Raw genomic sequence first — 16,321 nt, 5'->3', positions numbered from 1 at the left:
AAGTCATACCCACCAGTGTCAGGAGGTCTCAAAGGCCTGTTCAGATTTAATTTCCTAACTGCCATTTGTAGGCTGGAGACGGTGCACTCTCACCAGCTGCTCCTTCTTCACAGACCCTGAGTGGAGGGACCACATCTGCTTCATGTCGGCACCTCTTACCCCTTGGTCTTCAACTTTTTCTCTTCTACTGGGAGGGACTTTGATCATCCTGGCTAGAATCCTTCCATCATATACCCAGAAGCAAGTTTTATATGAGTTTCTTTGCCCTGTTTCGCCTGGTGGTCTGCGGATACACCCGGGGGAAGGGGGAGGCGGTGAGGAGGCACGTGGGTGGGGAGGGGCTCCCAATGCTGCCTCCCTCAGACCCCCTAAAAACTCTGTACCTCTAGATGCCTGGTGGCCTCTTGCTCTAGTTCTTTTCTTACGAGTCCGGATACGATCATCAGTTTCGTTATGAGATTTCTTGCTCTCATTCCGAACTCTCTTTTTCTTTTCCTCCACTTTCTTTGGGGGGTTGCCCCCCACCCACGCCAGGTCTTCTTGTGCAGACCATTCAAACCTCATTTCCATTTCTTGAATGTTGAGTATTACAACATAACCACGCTAGGGTGCTTCACGGTGCTGTTCTTGAAGACGCCAGCTGGACTGAACCTCCTTCGCTCCGCTGGTTCCTCATCTCTTGCTGTATTTTGTCTTCTAGTTGATTTTTCTTCCCTAGGGGTTTGGGGTGGGAGACTTAGGGGGTGGCCTTTGTGTTCTCTCTCTCTCTCTCTTTTTTCTCTTTTCTTTCCGTATGTATGGACTGGTTAAAGTCAGTTATCTCGGGCAGCTGACTCTATGGTCTTGATCGGCTGACTTTGGTTCAATATTAAAGAGAAACCAACACATTGTACAGCTGCGTATAGAACACCTTTGAGTGAACTTGAACGGCAAGTACAGGCTTCCTTTTTGAACTTCAGGTATGTAACTCGAAAGTAAATAAAAACACTATTTTTTCAGTAAGCTTTTTTTTTTCTTCTAAAAGATGACTTAGAACTCAAACTTTAAGAACATTAAATCGGTGCTGTACCAAAGCCTTATATGAACATGATCTATACTCTGTGTAACCTGTCTGTGGGGAGCTCCCGGCTCTGTCACCTGTTTCTCAAAAGCCTGGGAATGCCAGCGTGTGCCAAGCCTGGGGCTGGGTCTTGGGGACCTGTGGGCCAAGGGGATCCCTGGGAGCAAAAGATGATGGTGAGGACGGGACACCATTCTGCTGCCTGAGCGGACTCTGAAGGGAAACCAGGCATGTGTGTGCGTGTGTGAATGTGTGTGCACATGCGTGTGTGTGTGTGCGTGAGCTGACAAGTGCACCATGCCAAAGTGCACGCACTAAGTGGGTCTAGCAAGGGAGAGCCAGGCTGGCTCAGAGAGAGGGGTGGTGGGAAGAGGGGGGGACGCTCTCTCTCCTGTTTTCTCTTTCCTCCTCTATCAGTGAAGGGAGGTATATTGGAAACAGCTACATTCTCAACCAGGTGCTTTTTTTTTTCCCTCAAAATCTCCAAATTCTTAAGCATTTGTAAAGGGCCCTTCTAAGGGGCAGGCACCTCCAGCTCCCAAATCACAGACTTCCAAGACTGGGAGCTTGGACCTTTTTCCTCCCCAGCCCTTGCTTGGTTTCTCGGGGAAGAGGGATCCTCTGGCAGGGTCCCTGGACCTCCCGTGCCTGGGCCTGGGATATTGGCTTTCCTAATCCACTTCTTCTCAGTCCATCGAGAAGACCTCACTGGAGATGACCCCTGAGCCACACCTGCTCTGTGGCCCTCAGCAATAATGCCTGCCCTGGCTACCAACGACAGTGATCCTTTTGGCCTTAGAGTTGCTGGTTAAAACCTGAGTGATCCCCCAAGCTCAGGTAGGGAGAGAATGTGCAGCCTCCCTCAGCCAGGCTGCCACGCCAGGCTTCACTCGCTGGTATTTCCAGGCTTGCTAAATACTAACCAACTCATCATCAGTAACACTGCATGTTCATATCCTGAATTAAAAATCAAAATGAATGAAAAAGGACTTAAGCAAACATACAGATAAAAGGCACATCCGATGATAAGATGTGTAGCCAGTGAGGGTCCCCCTGGAGTGTTGCAAGTTGAATTAATTAAAGAAGTTTAGTATTTAACTGCTCCTCATGTGACATTACTCTGCTTCAGAAATGTTTTGTATTTTGATATAAATAAACATTTGCTAAAAAAGATCAGTTTCTGTTTTTTTTTTTGGGGGGGGGGTACGTAAGAAGTATTTTCTGATGTTAGCTGATCTCACCTGTGGCCCTAGCTCTCCTTAAGCAACCCAATGTAAAGTCGTGCTTCCATATGAGGCTAAAAGGATTTGAGGCTTGGGGAGGAAGGCAGCTGCTCTTCATTCATTGAGGAAACTCCTGCTGAGTCTGTGCGTAGTGAGTCTGCCCAGTGGGGATTCACCAGTAAATACCATAGGGCTTCTATAATAGTGGCAGCAAGACAGGCAATGGGTCATTACTGCATTAGGAAACATAGAGGGCGGCGCCTGTGGCTCAAAAGGGTAATGCGGGGCCCCACATGCCTGAGGTGGCAGGTTCAAACCCAGCTCCGGCCAAAAAAAAAACAAGAAAAGAAAATCACCTAGAATGGAATAAGATGATAACTTCTTTCTTCGGGAAATGAAGCTTGAGCAGGGTCATGGGCAACTGAAGTACAGAAGGAAGGCATTGGCTGCTGTTTAAAATCCAAGGCTCAGAGTGGACTCACGGAGAAGGTATGCTGGACTAAGGACTGTGTTTAATGCACTTAAACTTCTTTTACTTTGTAGGCTTTTTTTTTTTTTTTTTGGGATAGAGCCTCAAGCTGTTGCCCTGGGTAGAGTGCTATGGCATCACAGCTCACAGCAAACTCCACTCTTGGGCTCAAGCGAGTCTCCTGCCTGTGCCTCCCAAGTATCTGGGACTACAGGCACCCACCATAATGCCCAGCTATTTTTCGGTGACAGCTGTCGTTGTTTGGCAGGCCCAGGCTGGATTTGAACCCGCCAGCTCAGGTGTATGTGGCTGGCGCCATAGCTGGCGCCTTGGCTGCTTGAGCCGCAGCGCAGAGCTGCTTTGTACGCTTTTTACGCTGCCTGAAATCTTTGCTAACTCTTTGATTGTGCGATGAAGGTAATTTTTGGGTTTGACTACATCTTAGGCTCAAGGAGCCCCCAAGTAAGGAGAGCTGATCGTGGGCAAACTCTCTTATACAGAGTCGATAGTGCAATGGCCTTTCTTTCACTGAATTATCTTTTCCAAGGAGGGATTCACAGGTCCCTGGAGACATCTCACACTGTCCTCTTAGGGTTGGTTGGAAGGATTTCCAGCCACGTGACATCCTTTCTTCTGTTCCAGGCCAGTGGTTCTCAACCTTCCTAATGCCGCAGCCCCATAATACAGTTCTGTGGTCACGACCCACAGGCTGAGAACCGCTGATCTAGGCGATGTTCCCTGATAATCAGCACCCACTGTGCTTGTTCTTATTTTTATTTGGGATTTAGGTGGAGGGTAAACATCAAACTATGACATTCCTATGTCTGTCTATTGTTCCAAGACAAGAAAACCACAAACAAAAATAGATCTATTGGGCAGTGTCTGTAGCTCAAGAAGTAGGGTGCCGGCCCCATATACTGGAAGTGGTGGGTTCAAACCTGGCCCCGGCCAAAAACTGCAAAAAAAAAAAAAAGATCTATTTACAAATTAAAGCACTTGTGTCATAGTTTTAACAGCCTGCATTGTAAAATTCCCTAAACACTGTGAGGTGGGGACTTTACCCCAGGGCAGCCGCCCCCCCCCCCCCCCCCGCCCGTGTCCAGACTGCGGCTCTGCAGAGACAGTTTAGTATGTTTATTCGAGTAGGTTTTTTTTCTATTTAAGAATCCTTTTTTCTGCCAGCCACGTACACCCAAGGTGGCAGGTTCGAATCCAGCCCTGGCCCGCCACACAACAATGACAGCTGCAACCGAAAAATAGCCGGGCGTTGTGGCGGGCGCCTGTGGTCCCAGCTACTTGGGAGGCAGAGGCAGGAGACTCGCTTGAGCCCAGGAGTTGGAGGTTGCTGTGAGCTGAGATGCCACGGCACTCTACCCAGGGGGACAGCTTGAGGCTCTGTCTAAAAAAAAAAAAAAAGAATCCTTTTTTCTTAGATTGTACACTCAGATGCTCATTTTCAACATATGTGTAAAATGCTTGCATACCTGCGTGTATATATGGGTTTGTGTACATTGATTACTTACCACTGTTTGTCCTCCATCACCCTCTATTTGTTTTTGTACTTTGTTTTTGGGAGTAAAGTCCTTTCTTAAGTTCTTCTCGTAGATGGGGTTCGTAGATGGTATAGTCTCTGGACCATGCATTTCTGACGATAATCGTTTTTGACACCTTGTGACAGCAGCGTAGCAGCTTTCAACCCTCTTTCACGGTGCCCAGGGGAGAGAAGGCTCAGCTCACTTGCTCGGCACTTCCCAGCTCCTGGGAGGATGGAGGGAACAGCACAGCCAGGAGCTTCCATTGTCTTTCCCTGGGGCTCAGGTGTCTCTGTACACTGAGCCTTCTCCAGGAGCCACTGGGTTCCTCCTCTGGCCCTGGGATTGTTCCCACACTTATCCCTAAGTCAGTGTGTTTCAGAGGCAGAACAAACGGAGTGTTAGGTTAAACGCTGCAAGGGGTTGACATTGCTTATGAGAGGACAGAGAAAGGATGGGCAGTGGCCAAGGGGAGAATCCTGGAGAAGGAAGTCATTATATCAAAAAGCCCCTACACCTATGGTTATAGCAGCAGGATTCATAATAGTAAAGACACGGAATCAGCCTAAGTGTCCATCAGCAGAGGCTTGGATGGAGAAAACGTGGTCCACACGGTGTATACACACACTGGACTACTATTCAGCCGCAGTAAAGAAAGGAATTTTATGTCTTTTGTGGCAACAGGGGTCGAACTGAGGCCATTATCTTACAAGTCAGAAAGTCATACACCAGATGGTCTCACTGATAAGTGGGAGCTAAATAATGTGCATGCGGGACAAGGAGTGTGGATTGATAGTGGAGACTTGGAAGGATGCGAGGGCAGGGGTGAGTAGGTGAAGAGAAATTACGTAATGGGTACAGTGTGTGTTATTCAAGTGGTGGATGTGCCAGCAGCCCAGACCTCATCACTACTCAATATATCCATGGAACAGAATTGCACTGTATGCCCCTAAATTTATGTAAAACATAAAAATAACAGTTCTCTGGGGACACCAGTGTTATAAGGAGCAGGCAGAGAAAAGGGCCTTGAAGAATGAAGTGGTAACTCACACATAAGAGAAAGGCCATATAACTACTGCCTGTGTGTTTTTATGAGCTAGGATAAAAATGGGGTTAGTTTTCCATTATTTTTACTTATCTGTTTAGACAGAGTCTCACTCTCTCGCCCTGAGTAGTGTGCCATGGCCAATAGCAACCTCAAGCTCCTGGGTGATCCTGTTGCCTCAGTCTCCTGAGTGGCCAGGGCTACAGGTGCCTGCCACCACTCCCAGTTAATTTTTCTACTTTTAGAAAGGTATCGCACTCTTGCTCAGGCTAGTCTGGAACTTTTAAGCTCAAGTAAAACACCTGCCTTGCCCTCCCTGAGTGCTAGAGTTACAGGTGTGAGCCACCGTGCTATGACTCTGTGTCTCATTTGCCATATAAATGGGAAGGCCCGTTTTCCCAGGGTCCCTTATTCTTATAGTTCTCAGAATCCTTGGAGTGTGTACATGACTTCCAGAATCAATATCTTTCCTGCTTGCTGGTAAGAATGGGAGCTCAAGAGCCCAGTTTCAGCTCTAAGGACGCTAGGCAGCTGGCCTTGTATCTCAGGGCATTCCCTCCCCTGCTGCTGCCATGTGAAGGAGGGTGCCTTGAGCATGGCAGAACTGTGCTCCACGGGCCAGAGAGAAGCACAGGCAGCCACTCAAAGCCCCACCCCGTCTGTTTTGTGCTTGCTTTGTTTCTTGTCAGAATGCCCAACTCCTAAAAATCTCAAAGGGCGGGGGTCAGGGACCTCTCATTTTCTTCCCCTCTGTCTCAACGTAACTTGCTGGATTTGGTTAGATGAAGATAAGGAATTAACAACCAGGTCCTAAATGCAAATGAATGCACCGGGGAAAGAGGGAGGGGGGTGATGAATGGTGTCACACTGGTTCAGTTGGGGTTTCATGAGGGAACAGATAATCAGAGGACGATTTATTTAAAAGAGGACCATTTTTATACATTCTTTTTAGTAAAGCATCTCAAGAATGGAAAAAAAATCGAATGTACTCGATACTACTATGAAGCCAGTATATAAATAATTACATGCTCATATGAATGATAAAACACAAACAATAGTCTGAGAAGGGAGAGGGTATGAAAGGAGAGGGGAGGGTGATTGGAGGGAGGAGGGAGGGCATCGGGTAGGATCTCACCTAATGTGCACAATGTGAGGTGATCAGCACACCCCCTGGGCGAAGGACTCTTCTACCATTTGAACTTCACCTTGGAAGTGAGAACATAGTAACTTAAACACTTGTACCTTCATATTCATTTTAATAAAAAAAAATATAAAAAAGTTTATAGATGTGAGAGGGTAAGAAACCATGTAGGAAGTGTGGGAACCCAGGGCAACTAGTGGCTGGCCATCACCCTCCCAGGCCTGAATGAGGAAGGGAAGGAGCCCTGCAGGGCAGGTGACCTGGAGAGGAGCAGGGCCCAGGGCCATAGCCAACACCTGGTGACCGCACAGGTAGGGAAGCAAGGGAGCAGACACCTTGGTTATTTTCCTGTCCCCCTCCAATCTTCTGCCAGCTGACAACCAAGAGGCATAAGAGTCCATTGATGTTATCCCTAGCTTGGAAGAGAGGAGGGAGGGGATAGGAGAGGGCTATTGAGGAGTCAGCAGAGATTCTGGCACAAATGTTCCCTGCCTACAGAATGTATGACTTAGATCTATGCTCAGCTAATGTGTTCTGTCACACCAAATAAGAACCAAAAATGATGTTGGATGGTTAGATCCCATTGAGATTAAACTAAATCCAGGAGCTCTCAGGATGTGGGACATTGCAAAGACGCCCTTGGTTCTTTATTTCTTCCTGCCATGCGGCTTTGGTGCTTTCCCTCTCTGCTCTGGGCCTGATCAGCCTTGGCTATTTTTTTTTTAATCAAATCATAGCTGTGTGCATTAATGCAGTCATGGGGTACAGTGTGCTAGTTCCATATACAATCTGAAACATTTTCATCCAACTGGTTAACATAGGCGTCATGTCATTTTCTTAGTTATGGTGTTCGGACATTTATATTCTACATTTAGAAAGAGTCACGTGTACCCTTGTAAGATGAACCCTAGGCGTGGTAGCCTTGGCCATTTTTATGTCAGCAGATGTTGAAGGCTATAATTGAAGTGAGTCTGTGCTTTAAAGCTTGCTCTCCTGAGCTTCTGCCATTGCCATGGTCACCTGCTGGAAGAGTCCTAAGACGTGGAGCAGAGCCACGCTGCTCTAACTGCTGCAGCTGGAACCAGTATATACAAGACGGAAGTGAGGATGAGCTGATGCCCAGAAATGTAGGTGAGCAAAGCCAAGGTCAGCAGAGACAGCTAGCCGACACCCAGGGATTCCAGAGTAGATTCCATGTTTCTAAGAGTTTTTGAGTAATGAAGTGTATGATTCCCAGAGTTTGTCAGTAATAGACACTTGTCCTGTGCCACTGGCATTTGAGAGTTGATGTGTAAGTAGCACTATTGAGACAAGCAATAACTGATGCTTGGGATAAACTGATGTTCTTAAGAAACTCTCACAGGGTTAGAGACCTAAATGTTAAAAATTGCATCCATGCAAGTACTGGAAGCAAGCATGGGTGAATTCCTATATAATTTGGGGTGTTGGGCTCAGGGCCTGTGGCTCAAGTGGCTAAGGCGCCACCCACATACACCTGAGCTGGTGGGTTCAAATCCAGCCCAGGCCTGCCAAGCAACAATGACAGCTGCAACCAAAAAATAGCCAGGTGTTGTGGCGGGCGCCTGTAGTCTCAGTTACTTGGGAGGCTGAGGCAGGAGACTCGCTTGAGCCCAGGAGGTGGAGGTTGCTGTGAGCTGTGATGCCATGGCACTCAAAAAAAAAAAAAAAAACTTGGGGGTATTGAAAAGAACTTTTTCACTATGACTCAAAATCCAAATACAATTAAAAAATAAAGTTGACTACATAAAAATACGGGATTTTTTTTTTAGAAGACAAAATACCATAAGTAAGGCCAAGAGTTAAAATGAAAAACTGGGAGAAAATATTTTAACTTCTATCATAGACAGATCACCAGTATACTTAACCCATGAGGAGCCGTCAAGAAGCAAAGGAAAAGAATGAAATACTTAATGGAAATCTGGACAAAACATGTAGATGGTTCACAAAAAAGTATAAATGGTTCCTGAGCAAATGAATCCATGCTCAATTTTCCTCATAATTACAGAAAGGCATATCCTTTCTCATCCATCCGATTGGCAACATTTTAAAAGCTTGATAAAATGCTGTTGCTGCAGCCTTGAGGAAACAGGCTTGCTCACACATTGCCAGTGGGGACAACTCTACAGGGTGGAATCTAGCAACTCCTAACAAAACTGCAAATATACCACGTGTTGAATCCCCCCCTCTGTGAAAACACCCTGAAGCTGCACCTCTAGTAACAACCTCCGCAGATATCCACAGGGTTACTAACTACGGCATTATTTGTATTAGCAAGACACTGGGAACATCTAATTGCACATTCACAAGAGGCTGGTTCAACATTAATATAACACATCCAGGAAATGTAGTGCTATACGCTGTAAAAACAATGAGAAATATTTTTACGAAATCAGATGAAATAATGTTCCAGATATATTGTTAAATAAAAGAAACCAAAGTGCAAAATAATGTGTCTATATACATGTAGTAAATTTATTGCTTCATACCCAATTACTCTCAAACTCAGCAACTTCAAGCAACCATAAATATTTATTATCTCAGTTGCTATGCATCAGGAATTTGGGAGAAGCAGACCTGGGGAGTTCAGATTTAGGGTCATTTGTGAAGTCTCAGCCAAGATGCTTGTTGATGTAGTCACATGGAGAAGGCTTTCCTGAGGCTGAAAGTTCTGCTTTCAGCTTGCCTGGCAAGTCGATACTGGCTGCTGGTGGGAGGCCTCAGTTACTCTCCACGTGGACCGCACAGCAGGGCTGCTTAGAAGTCCTCAAGTTTCCCCAAGATCAAGAAATCTGAAAAACAAAGCAGAAGCTGCAGTCACTTACGACCTAGCTTTGGGTTCATTCATATCTACGTCGACAGTCGGCCCTCTGTGTCCACAGGTTCTGTATCTATGGGTTTAAAAAGAATAAAAAAGAATGGTTGTGTCTGTACTGAACATGCACAGATTTTTTTTCTTTGTTCTTATTCCCCAAACAATATAGTATCGCGACTATTTGCATAACATCATCATTGTATTGTTATAAGTAATCCAGAGATGACAAATTATAGGAGGATGTATGCGGGATACACACAAATACTATATCATTTTATATAAAAGATTTCTGCATCTGTGGATTTTGGTATCTACAGGGAGCCCTGGATCCAACTCCTCAGAGATACTGAAGGATGACTTGGTATATCTTTTAAATAACTTGGATTTGTCACGGAAATTTAATGTTGGTTTGACATTTGAAAACCAGTGAGCTTAATGCATTGTAATAATAGAACCAAAGAAAAAAACCACACTGTCATCCATGCAGGATATATTCAGGTTCTTAACCATACCATACACACAAAAACAACTCAAGATGGATCATACACCTAAGAGCTAAAATTATAAAGCTTTTAGAAGGAAATAGAAAACATGCTTCATGACCTTGGACTGTGGAAAGGGTTCCTAGGTATGATGCCAAAAATATAATTCTGTTAGTGAAAAAACATTTGTCTTCATCAAAATTAAAACCTTTTCCTTTTCAAAAGATAACATGAAGAAAATGAAAAGACAGGCCATAGATTGGGAGAAAGTATTTGCAAACAATATATTGGATAAAGGACATGCATTCAGAATATAGAAATAACTCTTAATACTCAATGAGGACAACCTAATATTTTAAAATGATTTGCATATTACACCAACTCATATATGTAGCTAATAAACATATAATCAGATTATCATCATTATAAGCTATCAGAAAAATGCAAATTAAGATAGATGACAAATACACCAACAAGAATGGCCCTGGTGAAAAATGCAAATACTGGCTTGGTGCCTGTAGCTCAACCGGCTAAGGCACCAGCCATGTACACCTAAGGTGGCGGGTTCGAATCCAGCCCAGGCCTGCCAAACAACAATGATGGCTGCAACCAAAAAAAAAAATAGCCAGGCGTTGTGGCAGGCGCCTGTGGTCCCAGCTACTTGGGAGGTGGAGGCAGGAGACTCACTTGTTGGAGGTTGCTGTAAGCTGTGATGCCACAGCACTCTACCCAGGGGGACAGCTTGAGGCTCTGTCTCAAAAAAAAAAAAGCAAATGGCATGAGAAACTTGAACCTTTACACACTACTGATTAGAATGCAAAATACTACTGGAAAAGTTTGACATTTCTGAAAAAGTTAAATATATAACACCAAATATTTAAAGATTTTATAAACTTCTAAAACAGGGGAGAGAAACGGAATATATCCCAATTCATTTTATGAATTCAACATTACCTTAATACCAAAACTGGACAAAGGCATCACAAGAAAATAAAACTATTCACCCATACTTCTTATAGGAATAAAAATCTTCAATAAAATACTAGCGAACCGAATTTAGTACATATAAAAAGGATTATACACTGTGACCAGTGGGATTATCCCAGGGGTTGGTTTAAATCTGAAAATCAAAAACTAATGTAATACAGGCCATTCATAGAATAAAACCCCCAAACCACAGGATCACCTCAGTAAATGCCGAAAAAGCATTCAACAAAATCCAATGCTCTTTGATGATTAGAGCACTCAAAAAACTAGGAATAAAAAGTGAACTTTCTGAACCTGATAAAAGGTGTCCACAAAAAAAAATCTCATTGAACACTATACTTAATAAGGAAAGACCATGCTTTTCACCTAAAATCAGGAGCAAGAAAAGGCTGTTTGCTTTCTCTACTTCTATTTAATAAGGTATAGGGAAAAAGGAGTGAAAGGCATTCAGGTTGGAAAGGAAGGAGGAAAGTTTTCTCTGTTTGCTGATGACCTGGTTTTGTGTATAGAAAATTCCGAGGAAACCATTACAAAACTCACACAATAAATGAGTTCAGCAAAGTTGCAGAAAATGAGATCATTATTCAAAAACCCACTAGACTTCTATACACTAGCAACGGAACATCCAAAAGTGAAATGAAGGAAAGGATTCCGTGTACAATTGCCTTAAAAAGAATGCAACTTCAGAATGATAAGCAGGATCAAGGGGAAGGTCGACTTTTAGTTCTTTGAAGGCTCTCCATACTTCTTTCCAGAGAGGCTGTATGAGTGTGCAATTTCACCAACAGGGAAAAGTATTCTCTTTTCTCTACACCCTCGCCAGCATCTACTACAGCTTTGAGATTTTGTGATGTGGGCTATTCTCGCTGCGGTTAGGTGATATACCAGGGTGGTTTTTTTTTTTTTTTTTTTTTTTTTTGAGACAGAGCCTCAAGCTGTCCCCCTGGGTAGAGTGCCGTGGCATTACAGCTCACAGCAACCTCCAACTCCTGGGCTCAAGCGAGTCTCCTGTCTCAGCCTCCCAAGTAGCTGGGACCACAGGCGCCCACCACAACGCCCGGCTATTTTTTGGTTGCAGCCATCATTGTTGTTTGGCGGGTCCGGGCGGGGGATTCGAACCCGCCACCTTAGGTGTATGTGGCTGGCGCCTTAGCCAGTTGAGCCACAGGTGCCGAGCCACCAGGGTGGTTTTGATTTGCATTTCTCTGATGATGAGGGACAGTGAGCATTTTTTCGTGTTTTAGTTAGACATTCATCTGTCTTCTTCAGAGAGGGTTCTGTTCATATCTCTTGCCCACTTACACATGGGATCGTTTGTTCTCTTTTGTTGATTAATTTGAATTCTCTGTAGATTCTGGTTATCAAACCTTTATCAGATTCGTGACCTGCAAATAATCTTTTCCCATTCTGAAAACTGTCTGTTTGCTTTAATTGTGTCTTTAGCTGTGCAGAAGCTTTTTATCTTAATTTCCATTCATTTATTTTTGTTGTTGTTGCAATTACCCACGGATTCTTCTTCATAAAATATTTCCCCAGGCCAATATCATTAAGATTTTTGCCCACACTGTCTTCCAGGATTGGATTCATTTCATGTCTTTGATTTAAATCTCTTGTCCATCCTGAGTTGGTTTTTATGTGGTGAGAGATGTGGGTCCAGTTTCCATTTTTTACATGTGATTATCCAGTTCTCCCAGCACCACTTATTAAATAGGGATTCTTTTCCCCAGTGTATGCTTTGGTTTGGTTTACCAAGGATCAGATGGTGATAGGAGGCTGGTTTCATCTCCAGGTTTTCTATTCTGCTCCATATGTCTATGTTTTTATTTTGTGCCAATACCATGCTGTTTTGATCATTGTGAACTTACAGTATAATCTGAAGTCAGTAAAGTGATGTCTCCAGGTTTGTTTTTATTGCCAACAATCGCCTTGGCTATACATGTTTTTTTTTCTGTTTTGATACAAAACGAAGAACTATTTTTTCCAGTCTAAAGTATGATGTTGGTATTTTAATGGGGATGGCATGAAGTCTGTAGATTGCTTTGGGGAGTATAGATAATTTTAATGATGTTGATTATTCCTAGCTGGGAGCATGGTATGTTCATCCATTTGTTAGTAACTTCTATTTCTTTTCTCAGTGTTTCATAATTCTCTCTGTAGAGACCCTTCACTTCCTTCGCTAGAACTATTCCCAGATATTTCATTTTCTTTGAAGCCACTGTGAAGGTTATTCTGTCCTTAATTTGCTTCTTAACTTGATAGCGATATATACAAAAGCTGCTGATTTGTGGACATTGGTTTTATACTCCACAACATTAATGTATTTCTTGATTACTTCTGAGAGTCTTTTGGTTGAGTCTCTGGGGTTTTCTAAGTATAATATCATTTCATCAGTAAAGAGCGAGAGTTTGACCTCCCCTGCCCTCATCCGAATGCCCTTAATGTCCTTCTCTTTTCTAATTGCATTGGCTAGCTCTTCTAGCATTAGGTCGAACAGTACTGCTGATAGTGAATGTCCTTGTCTTCTGGTGTCAGTTTTCAGTGCAAATGCTTTCAATACCATTACTAGGTATCTAACCAGAAGTAAAAAAAATCATTTTACCATAAGGACGTGTGCACCAGAATGTTAATCGTAGCTCAACTCAGAATCACCAAGATATGGAATCAACTCAAGTGCCCATCTACACATGAATGGATTAATAAACTCTGGTGTATGTATACTGTGGAATCCTATTCAGCTATAGGAAAGGTGGAGACTTTACACCTTTTGTGTTAACCTACATGGAGTTGGAGAACCTTCTACTTAGTAAAGTACCACAAGAATGGAAAGCAAGCATCCAATGTACTCAGTACTAACATGAAGCCAGTGGATGAGCGAATACATGCCCACACAAGAGAAAAAACTCAATTCAATTCAAGTTGGTGGAAGGGGGAAAAGGGAGGAGGATTGGGGAGGGGTAAGGGAGCAGGAATGAGGAGGATTGGCGTGTTCCCACCTAATGGGCACAATGTAAGGGTATATGGTACCTCTCCTGGGAGAGGGGTGAGGCTACAGCAGGGACTTTGCCCAACAAATGTAAACAATGTAACCTAACTGTAACCTCATATTAACCTGAAATTAAAAACAAAACCCAAAAACACCCCCAAACCAACATATTCAGTGAAAGAGGCCAGAGAGAAAAAGAGTACAGGGTGGCTGTTCAGAAAGCATCCAGCCATTGTTAATACTATTTATTTTCCCACATTCCATGGCTGGATTCCTTCAGGACAACCCTCCTATTTTTCTAGGAAAAACTTATCTGTGATGACAGAGGTAAAAAATGCTGGTTACGGCTGGGCGCCTATAGCTCAACCGGCTAAGGCGCCAGCCGCGTACACCTAAGGTGGCGGGTTCGAACCCCCAGCCCGGACCCGCCAAACAACAATGATGGCTGCAACCAAAAAATGGCGGGCATTGTGGCGGGCGCCTGTAGTCCCAGCTACTTGGGAGGCTGAGGCAGGAGACTCGCTTGAGCCCAGGAGTTGGAGGTTGCTGTGAGCTGTAATGCCACGGCACTCTACCCAGGGGGACAGCTTGAGGCTCTGTCTCAAAAAAAAAAAAAAAAAAAATGCTGGTTACCTGGCAGTAAGCAGAGAGTATTCACTGGAGGTCTGTTGAGGTATTAAAGATGTTACACATCTTTATCTGGGAGGTAGTTAAATAGGCGTGTGTATGTGTGTAAACATTTTTCTGAGCTAGGGATATATTTGTACATTTTTACTGTATGCATTTCATGATATAGTAATGTAGAACCAAGACTAGAATGTATAGAAACAAACTATTATTTCCCGATGTCTTGTCTTCATTTTGACAACATAAACACAGGATATATAGCCTAAAATTAATGAAAACATTACTTCTTTATTTTTAAATTAAATCATAGCTGTGTACATTAATGCAATCATGGGGTACAATGTGCTGGTTTTACATACAATTTGAATTCTTAAGTGAGTTAGAACGGGGTTGAAAGGATGGAGGAGAAGGAACTTCCCTGAATATGTCTTTTCATGTAGTTTTGATTTTCTTTGTGAAGTTGGGCTCGCTCTCTGTTGCCCAGGCTGGTTTTGCATTCAGAAATAAAATTATATCGCTAAGGTCAAAAGCAATTTTTAGAGGATAGTAGCAGAAACAGAGATGTTGGCAAGTAATGTCACTGGCTGTTTTACAATTTCCAGTCTCTCCTGGAGATAGATCGGGGCCATGTGGCTAGTACTGGCCCCAAACCTGTAAGTAGGAGCCTCTGGGCTGAAGCACGGAGGACTGATGACCCCTCCCTGGGTTCTCTTTGCCTGCTTGGGCAATCACTGAGGTCATGTCCTGAGAATGGTTGAGCCATGGGATGGATGCTTCCTGCATCTCTGAGTCTCCCTACAAAGCACAACTACTCTGAAGAGTTGACTCTGAGAGTGAGAAAGAAACCTTTTTGATTTGGAGGTTGGTTCATTACCTTGGCCCTCTGCAGAGCCTGGCCCTCACCTATTCTGACCAACATGGGGAAGATACAAAATTAAGGTGAGTCGCTGAGGGTGAGGAGGCGTAAAGGCTATATTAGGGGAATTGAAAGAGTAATAAAGGTTTTCTCTATCCTGAGAAGAAAGAGAATGGGAAAACAGAGACGGAAGAAAACTAGAGACCCTATTATTTTCCTTTATTTTAAGACAAAGAAACCGGGACCAGAGAGACAAATGTTTAGGTCAAAGGCAAATAACAAGTTAGTGGTAGAGACATGATTATAACCCTGGCTTCTGAGACTTGGAAAATAGTCTCAGGGTTGAGCTGTAACTACTTTTGAGAGCAGATGTTCAGGGTCCTTTGGGAGGTTCTTGATGGAAACAGTGGCGATTAATTTTTGCTCCCAACTCTGAAGTCACAACACAATCCCTGTCCCATTTTCACATGATTGTCCTCCCAACAAGGCAGCTCCCCATGGGAGAACTGAAATGGAATCATCAGGAAACAGCCTTTCAACAAATGGTGTTTCCCCTTTTGACTCCGTTACCTCTTACTGTTTAGATTATGTTTTAATGATGTGAGTCACTTGTGTAGACAAAATAGACGAAAAATGAAAAGCTGTTCTTATTGAGAATTGTGCGGCCCCCTTTGATATTTTCTTGTGGGCAACAAGCTCTTTCCCCCTCATATATGAAGATAAGAATAGGAGATACCTGTGGTGTGGGTTTGAATAAATGTCTAGAGGGCCCCGGGTCATTTTGCCACAGATTTGCTCCTTTGATTTGTGAAGTTTCTTTTGCGTCAGCATTGCTCAGGACTGGGTGACCAGCCACCAGCCCTGCACTCCACCTCCCCACCCTGAGGCTCTCTCTGTGGTTTCCGTAACTCCCCTTTTGTGTCCTACTCGGGCCCTACCTCCCATCCTCTCATTTGTCCATTTCTGAGCTAGTATGACCGTCACTAAGGACCAACCCTCCTGACCTCCTTTCCTATCTCTTCTCTGACCCTGGGAGATCATTGTCACATCACCAGCGCTCGGCCAATCAGGTGCCTACCTCCC

This window comes from Otolemur garnettii, unplaced genomic scaffold, assembly GCF_000181295.1.
Source record: "Otolemur garnettii isolate 467f Iridium unplaced genomic scaffold, OtoGar3 scaffold00097, whole genome shotgun sequence".
Classification (NCBI taxonomy): domain Eukaryota; kingdom Metazoa; phylum Chordata; class Mammalia; order Primates; family Galagidae; genus Otolemur; species Otolemur garnettii.
The sequence above is the reverse complement of the archived record's forward strand: the minus strand, read 5'-3'. Positions refer to the sequence as shown.